This window comes from Alnus glutinosa, chromosome 9 (genome assembly GCF_958979055.1).
Source record: "Alnus glutinosa chromosome 9, dhAlnGlut1.1, whole genome shotgun sequence".
Lineage (NCBI taxonomy): Eukaryota > Viridiplantae > Streptophyta > Magnoliopsida > Fagales > Betulaceae > Alnus > Alnus glutinosa.
In genome coordinates, this window is record NC_084894.1 from 25,134,530 (window position 1) to 25,144,500 (window position 9,971).

A 9,971-nucleotide genomic window follows, 5' to 3' on the forward strand; every position below is an offset into this window, starting at 1 on the left:
ATCAATAACTCTTTATTATTATTTAAATAAAAAATTTATTATTATTATTATTAACGAACCAGCCAGAACAGGGACGGATCTACATGGGGCCAAAAGAGGGCCCTAGCCTTTCCAAGTTTCAAAATTTTTTTCCAATTTTTTTTATTAAAAAAAATAAAATTTAAATTTTACTTCTAATTTTTTTTTTTTTTTTTTTTTAGTTTTGTTGTCGTAATTTTTTATATTTTATTTTTAATTTGACCCCATACGCAGAAGGCTGAGTCTGCCACTGCCAGAACCTATTAATACAGCTCTATCCAAATGGGAGTGGGACAAGATATCTTTTCTCTAATCCAGCAGTACTCTTTGGTGGCACATTATTTTTACAGAGTACTGGATAAGTACAAAGAGGGCACAAGCCCCAATGGTTTGTTTAAATTTCATTCATTCTCAAATTATTTATAAATTTGATTTCAACTTTTAAAAAATGCTTGAATATTATATATATATTTTTATTACAATTCCTCTTAAAAATTAATAAAATGACTAATAGCGCATAATTTACAAGTTAGCTCACAACTAATTAAATTGACAATTTTTTTTTTTTGTTTTTTTTTTTAATTATTTCATCAATTAATAGTTATAGACTATCAATTGAATTTATGAAACTTACAGCTTACGAGACACCCTTCCTAGAAATCCTATCAACTGACTTATAGAGCAGGCACTCAAGGGAATTGGGGCCTACCGATGTACTTAGCTCCAGGTGGGCCCACAAAGCCCACTTAGTGAGAAATACTCATTAACTGAAATTTTTATGAACCGACCCATAATTAAGTTGGTCTAGAGAATTGGGTGTTACTAGTGTACCTATGCCCCCACTGGGTCCGTGAAGCCCATCTACCCCAGGACATTTTGGGCTCAAACATAGTTGAACTACCCCAATCAACGAAGGGACCTTAAGGCCAGTCAAGTCTTGTGGCGCTCAGGGCCCTAACGCAGCCAATCCCTCTACCGGCGAAGAGTCTACGAGAAATAATAAAGAGGGGACATTTGACCGTTATCTCTTCCCTTTTTTTTTTATTGAAAAAATAAATTTTAATTAAAAAGTACACTCCTTTATCATATTTTTTATATATAATTTTTAACTTTTTGATTAAAATCTATTTTTTTAATGAAAAAAAGGGAGAGAGAAGACTGTCAAGTGTCCCCTCTCTATCATTTCTCAGATCCGATAATGCCTATTGGCCTATCAAGCACACCGGGGCCAGCAAGCTGAGGAAAAGCCTGTCGGCTTGAGTCAAGACGGCATATCCTATTCTCAGACCTTCTCAATTTGCTTCCTCACCTAATATTTTTTTAATGAAAAAAGGAGAGGAGATGGTCAAGTGTCTCCTTTCTATCATTTATCATGACCGATAATGCCTATCGGCCTGTCAAGCATACCAAGGCTAGCGAGCTGAGGAAAAATCTGTTGGCTTGACTCAAGACGGCCTATCCTATTCTTTGACCTTATCAATTTGCTTCCTCTCTTATTTTTATGAACTTAAGTATCAAAGCTGGTTTGGCCAGATCTTCAGCGGAGTTCTCTAACCTTTTATCTTATTTTCAACCTCCTATTAATACTTGGCATGCGGCCAATATATCTAAAAATTGAAATCACAATAAAACTTAAGAAAACTCATTTTGATCTTTCCAAAACATTATTTTCTGTTTGCAACATCCAAAAAGTAATATATTAAACTACACGAATGTTCATGTAAAATAGAGATCGAAACCCCTGAGAAGATGATACAACAACTGATCAGCAATTCAATGGAGGGAGATCAGATGGATCTTGGGAAGGCGTAGTTATCTGTCAATTGAATTCACAAAAACCCGACTGCCAAAGATGAAGAACCCAACCGTACAACCTGCGACCGCAGCAAGCAGCACACCAACATCAAACGACATGACGGCAAGCATGAGCAAATAAGCCAATCCAACCCGAATGGCATGCATCGCAGTTTGAACAAGTCCAGCTGTGGTATTGTCCGCGACAGAGTTGATCAACTTGGTGTGGGAAAGCGACTCTACCACGAAGCCCACCAAGACTGAAATTAAGGCTAAGATGTAGGAGTTGAAGCTTTGTCCCGGCCAACCTGAGAAGATAATTTCTGTTGTTTTCATTCTTCTTTTTTTTTTTTTTTTTTGGGTGCATATAGCCCTCTCTGTCTCTGTCTGCATGTGTGGAAATTATATAGGCATTTTGGTGATCGATGGCAGTACATAAGTCTCATTATATGTAGTACTACAAGCATTAGTGTACTTCCATTTGTTGTGTTCAGCCTGTCAAGCTAGCGTAAACGAATTGAACTTCCACTACTCCTAAAAAGCAGACAATGGCCGGCCACGGCCGTGGAGACCTACCTCACCACGAGAGGTGGGGGTTGAGCTTCTGCCCACTCACGGAAGTCACTCCTTTGTGAGAGGTGGAACGCACGCCACAACCCGCCCCTAGCTCATAGAGCCAATGGCATGGGCCTGCATGGACCCATGGGCCATGGCTTGCCATGGGAAGGAGACCTAGAGTTGGCCATGTGGAGGAGACCCACAACTGTAGGTCTCTATTATTAGGGCTGTAAAGGCTATGGTAATTAGCAATTATTTCTTCTAACCGGTAATGATTACATCGCCTTAGATGGTTAGCAGTTTTGAGTACCCTTATCACTCGTCGATCTAAGGTGGGTTGGTTACCAACCATCCTTACCGCTCGTTAGGGGTTATTTTTATTGAGGTAACCGCATGTCAAGTATGGGCATTTTAGGCTTATTTTAGTGTTTTGGACTTCCATTTTGTTTGCCAAACGAGGCCTAAATTGTATTTGAAATTGTGTTTGGGTGATAGTTGTATGAAAGTATTTTCTCACGGAAAACTATGGTAGGAAATGATTGGAGGTATAAAAAGTTGTGTAGAATAATTGGAGTTATGAAAATTAATGTAGAGTAATGATTGAAATAATTATTGTTTAATTAAATAAATATGAATCAATTATAAATATTTAATTTATTGTTTAATATAAATAATTTATTTTTTATTTTTTTTGGCATTTCAGCCATTGTTTAGTGGTATCTTATTATTATATAATATAATATTATAATATGTGTAACCAATAAACCAAATCTACCACCAACCTTCAAACAAAAGTTTTTTTTTTCCCAACTTTTCAGGCATTTCTGATTTTCTTTTCCGATTGTTTATTATCTTATATTATTTTTTTTCGGTGCACGCAAGCTGATGGTAAGCTAGGTTTTTAGAATAATTATGTACACGCAACACACAACCAAAATCAACAACTGTCCACTTGGTTTACCGTGCGACCCGAAATTTATTAGGTGTGGGAACTTGTAAGCTGTACAATTTCCATCAATGGTGTAGATGGAACGAATGTACTGAGGCATCGCATCCAACGGTTTGATCTCTGTCATTTTTGAAAAAGTGGTGTCAATGTTTTATACCCAATTCTAATTATGCGTCATTCACGTGTTTAACTGACAAACATTTACTTGAACAGAGGAAATGCAATTATCACGCCTTGAACAGAGGAAACCAGAGTTGGTGTTATTCTTTTTTCTCTTTTTTTTTTTCTTTTTTTTTTTTTTTTTTTTTTTTTTTTTTTTTTTCTTTTGAAATTTGGGATGAATTTAGGTGGAAAAATGGGTTGAATTTGGGTTGTATTAAACCCGAACACTGAAGCAAGTGATTTTTTTTTTTTTTTAAGAGAATAATGGTATTATAGGAATATTTTAACAAAAATGACATTTTTGACACACTTTATTAATTTGATAACTCACGTTAGTACATTTGAAAATTTAGAAAGCTTTTCTAAGATATATTATTAATTCAGTAGACATTTTTATATTTTTTCCTAGCGATAATTATTAATAGCAATTATATAAAAACTAACGACATATATATTAAAGAACACAAAAGTGCAAAAGTACAAGAGAGACAATCGTATTTCAACATTTTTATAAATTTTTCTAAAATGTAAAAGATCGATCACAAAAGTACAAGAGACAGTCTTATTTTGATGAAAAAAAAAACAATAAAAAAATAAAGAAAGATGGCGTGAGTCGGATATTTAGGGCTAGTTTGGCAACCCATTGTCATTCCCCCTTTATTTTTTTTTTCACTTCTTTCAAAAATATTAAATCAAAAACATTCTAATTTTTTACACTTTTTATATCACATCAATCATTTTTTATTATTATTCAAATAAAAAAATTCATTACAAAACAAAACTTTTTTACTTTTCTATAAAACATTCCCAAATTTTACATCACATCAATCATTTTTTACTACACAACACACAAATATTTCACAACCTAATCACTTATGGTCGTAGTGGCATGTAGTACGTACGCAAGAAAGTCGATATTGTAGTACAATAAAAATCTTTCTTTTCTTTTTTCTTGGTGGATTTAATTTTCTCTTTAATAAACTCTATTTGGAAGTGCTCACTGCTCAGGGAAAAAAAAATAAAAATAAAAATAAAAATCTATTGATCAAACCACGTGGAAAGCCAAGAGAGGCACACACATATCTTTTGTTTGATGGTGCGGTTTTGCGATTCTGCCCTTATTCTTTCTTCATTAGAATTAAATCAGGTAGGATTATTATGTCTTTTGATATGTAGATTTACGATTATACCCTTCTTCCATCCTCATTAGAGTAAAATCAGACCGGGTTATTCCTTAAATTGTTACATTACTATGTTGCCCTTGTTAGTCCTTCGGTTGGCAAACAATGCTTGACGTTTTTTTTTTTTTTTTTTTTTTTTTGAAAAAAATAAAATTTAACCTTCCAAATTATCATTGATTTTTCGGATAGCACTCAAAACTACCAAAACTTGCATTCTAACCCTTAAAACTATCAATTGTTTGTTTTTTTTTACTCCATTTATCAGTTTGCGTTGTTTATATAGATGGAAATTAGTCATGTGCCGTGCAGGTGACTCTGAAGTACAAAAAAACTCTCAAATACCCTTAATTTTAACATGAAAATTATTAGATTGCCCATACTTCAAAAAAAAACATGTGTGTGAGTGATTTAGGTGCAAAAATTATAGAAATGCCATTCATCTTCTTCAATGGCGCGGCATCACCTTTGACACCGACGTCACTCGCCGTGTCAACCCTGTCGACCTCTCCAACTCGCAGCTTGTCGGGCCATTCCCGACCTTCCTCTACCGCCTACCCTCTCTCTCTCTCTCTCTCTCTTAAACAGCCTCATCACATTACTTGTCGTGAAGAATCGAATTTGGCTAATCTTGCATTGCTTGTCGTCATCGGAAATCTCCAAAATGAAGTCTCAGATCTTAGGGAACGACGCCGATCACAGCGGTTCAAGCAGTGAGCGCTTCTCTTTCAACAAAATCCTCCAAACCCAAGAAACCATCTCCGTCGAAATGCCTCGACTGCAGACTTGGCCTCCTGCAAAAACAGATCATCTCCGCCGCCCACGAGGCCCAGCCGATGCCCCAAATCCGAAGCTGATATTTTCCCATCGCCATCTTTGTTGAAGCATTGGAAAACAACAAGAAATGAAACATTCGGTGTTCCAATGTCAATCCAGGTATATTAACCTTCAAAAAAAAAAAAAAAAAAAAAAACAGAGTACAAATTCAATGTTCATGGACCAAAGCTAAAATCTGAAACCACATAGAAGGTGATAAAGACAAACCATCCAAACACAATTTCTAACGAGATTGTTTTGTTGCCTTGGAAGGTGAAGACGCTGATATGGGAGAATACGAAGCTAAGAAGACATGTTGAATACTTCAAATCACAATTGAACTGATTCTTACGCTTTTTCTGGAAGGATTCTATGATATGTCCATGGGTGCATTGCTGCATTTGGGTTGTTGGATGTAGAGCTCTTTTGCACATATTTTTATGAGTATTGGAGAAGCAGGTGCATGCATGCATGAGCATTGCGCATGTGTTATTAGTTTCCTCCGTTTTCCCCTGTTTTATAGTGTGTGAACAGATGACCATTTCTCAACTTCTAACTACCAACTCTTTCCATAACTGTCAGCCAATTCCACTTTCTCTTTTCATGCTTGTTTGGTTCTTGTGAAAATGTACGATAGATGGGATATGTATTAAAATTTCAATTGTGATTTGTGATCTGACACGAGAGACATCTGATTGTGGAAAAGGACTTTCTGTGAAACCAAAGATGGGTGATGCTTTGCTTTTCTAGAGCATGAAGCCTGATACCAGTCTAGATCCATCAAGTTTGCATGGTTAGTTATCATTGTTAATCATGAAGATGTTGAAAGCAGCTAGTTCAGTTTCCAATCATTTCGAGACCAATATGCCTTCATTATTGAAAGAATGACATGTCCCTTGTGTGTAGCATTTCCTAAACAACATCTTCTCAATTGGATCCTTTTAGAGTTCATTATTCACATTATGCGAGTCATCATACAATTACTAATGATGAGTTCAATTCTTCTGTTTTCTTCAAATGGTTGCCCTATGATTAAGGGGAACAAGTGGTCAGCTACTAAATGGATATGTGTAAACGAGTACAAAGTTTGAGTTACTGTGTGAAAGGTAATTATGTATACCCGGAATTGATGATTAGGAAATCATTAGTGTATTCATTTTCAATTAGCAAATAAGTGGTTGTTAGAGTTGAAGTACATATGAGTTTCCATAATCTGTTTAGACAAGCATATTTTGGAAAATATCAAGATATTGAGTGCTCGACAATGTTGGTGTACACATTGAGATGGTGGCAATCCTCGACAAGGCCCACGTTGAACTCTGCCGGCAATGAATACACGTAGAAGACCGACACGTTTTCGTCGTGGGATTGATAAAGACAAAAAATGTTGAATTTCGCTTACCAAACCAAAACCATCAACACTAACTGCAACCCCAGAGGCTCCCCTTACGAACACAGTAACTTCCTTTGTCAATGCATCGTATTTTCATAAACTTCCTGTTGCATCGCCACTATTTACTGCTTGATCGATATCTCTGCATGAGAGAAAGTACCAGTTAGAAATAATTTTATCTCATTAAAGAAATTTAATTTCCATTTGACCATGTCATATATGTTATTCCATCTGGATGGTGTTGCACAGTAGAATTTGAGAGGTAAATACCTTAGCTGGTAAACAACACTAAATTCTGTGAAGTAAACATCTTGTGTTAACGGGTCGAGGCCTACACCAAAAAGGAAGCGGAAGGGCACCCCATTTACACCGCTGGCGATCCGAGTTGGGTTGCCAGCACTCATTTTGGTCCCATCACAATGAGCCCAACGTATGCATATGCATCCGCTACGTATAACTGTTGCGTTCCAGGGTTGAAATCCAAACCTAATGGCCTCCCACAGGCCACAGGTTTAGTTTTGCCATCACATGCCGCAATACTTGACCTGAACAATATGCATTTCCAACAAAAATACATTAGAGGTTTAAAGAATAATATCTTAAACTTCTTCACGTGTTTTTTTAGCGCAAAAGACTACCTTTCATTTATAAAATTCTGACACCGTGTATATATATATATATATATGTCTTCTTGTAGCATATACACATATACGAACTGACCCTTAATTTATTAAAATCTCTATCTATGTCTATAGCTAAACATTCATATGGAAGATGTTCGAAATCCAACCTAGTTGGTGAGTCGAAGGCAAAATCTACGAAATGAGCAGTTGTTGCTTCATATTTGAGAATTCGACCGTCCTGGACACTCGCGTACATATGGGTTCCATGTTAATGGATAAGATGTACGTAATCAGTAGGCAGAAAAGACAGGGATAATGGGTTCCATGTTAATGGAAAAGATGATATATAGAAAACAATACCTCAATACCGTGCAAATCAACTAATGTCTGAAGTTCAACTCGACGAAAAAGTGCATCATGGTCTTTCCCCATCAAAAGATCTAATAGCTGGTAATATGCCACCAAAAGTATCTCAGGATCATTCATGAAGAAAATTGAAGGCATGCATGAAAATTGGTACAAAGAAATGAAGAATATATATATATATATCATGCACCTTGCTTATTGATTAAGCAACATGAAAACAAATCCAAACAAGTATCTAGACAACTGGAGCTCAAAGAAAAAGAGAATAAAAACTCTCTTTCATCCTTGCCTCTCTTCCTCTTTTTCGGCCAAAGTAGCTAGAATGGGTATTGTATTTTAATTCCAGCAGAAAAATAAGGAGACTTCATCCCTCTCGGCAGTTGCAGAAAAATCAGAAACAAAACCTTCAAAATCTCTTTCTCTCTCTGTGGGTCTTGATCAGTAGCTCTAGAAACAAGAAAATACGAGATCTTACGCTATATTCTTTTCAATAATTGAAATCTACTCTCATGCCCGGCCATGGAGACCTACCTCACCATGAGAGGAGGGGGTTTAGCTTCTGCCCTCTCACGAAAGTCACTCCTTTGTGAGAGGTGGAACACACGCCACAACCCACCCCTAGTTCATAGAGGCAATGGCATGGGCCTGCATGGACCCTTGGGCCATGGCTTGCCATGGGAAGGAGACCTAGAGTTGGCCATGTGGAGGAGACCCACAACTATGGGTCTCCATTATTAGGGCTGTAAAGGCTATGGTGGTTAGTGATTATTTTTTCTGACTGGTAATGATCACATTGTCTTAGATGGTTAGCAGTCTTGAGTACCCTCACCACTCGTCGATCTAATGCGGGTTGGTTACCAACCGTCCTTACTACTCGTTAGGGGTTACTAATTTTTATTTAGGTAACTGAATGTCAAGTATGAGCATTTTAGGCTTATTTTGGTGTTTTAGACTTCTTTGGGCATGCTTTTATGGTATGTTTGGGTATTTGATATTTTGCAATTTGAATTCAACTATTGTTTTGTATGCGAATTTCAAGGCAAAAATGATTTTTAGATAATTGATAGAGTTTAAATTGTATTTGAAATTGTTTTGATGATAGTTGTATGAGAGTATTTTTTTCACGGAAAATTATGGTAGGAAATGATTGGAAGTATGAAAAGTTGTGTAGAATGATTGGAGTTATGAAAATTAATGTGGAATAATGCTTGAAATAATTATTGTTTAATATAAATAAATATGAATCAATTATAAATATTTAATTTTTTGTTCAATATAAATAAATATTTTTTTTAATCCAAGAAAAATACAGATTTGATAATTTTTTTTTTTTGGCATTTCGACCATTGTTTAGTGGTATCTTATTATATATTTTATAATATTATAACATGTGTAACCAATAAACTAAATCTACCACCTACCTTCCAACAATTTTTTTTTTCCTGATTTTTTTCCTGACTTTTCGGGCATTTTCAATTTTCTTTTCGATTTTTTATTATATTATATTGTTTTTGGGTTTTGTGTGCGCAACAATGGGAAATTTTTTTTAAAAAATAAAAATTAGGTGCACGTAAGTTAACAGTAAGCTCGATTTTTAGAATAATTTTGTCCATCAACAACAGTTAGATCAGAGAAAAGTTTCATCCAATAATTGTCATTGCCACTTTGACCTTTACATTATATACACATAACAAACACAACCAAAATCAATCACTGTCTGCCTGGTTTACTGTGCGACTCAGAATTTATTGGGTGTGAGAACTTGTAAGCTATATAGTTCCCATCAACGATGTAGATGGAACGAATGTAATGAAGCATTGCATCCAACGGTTTGATCTCCGTCATTTTTGAAAAAGTGGTGTCAATGTTTTACATCCAATTCTGATCACGCGTCATTCACGTGTCTGACCAACAAACGTGTACTTGAACAGAGGAAATGCTAGAATCATGCCTTGAACAGAGGAAACTAGCGTTAGAGTTTGTTTTTTTTTTTTTTTTTTTTTTTTTTTTTTTTTTTAAAAAAAATTTGGGGTGAATTCGGGTGAAAAATAGGTTGAATTCGGGTTGTATTAAACCCGAACACTGTAGCAAGCGGAATTTATTTATTTATTTAT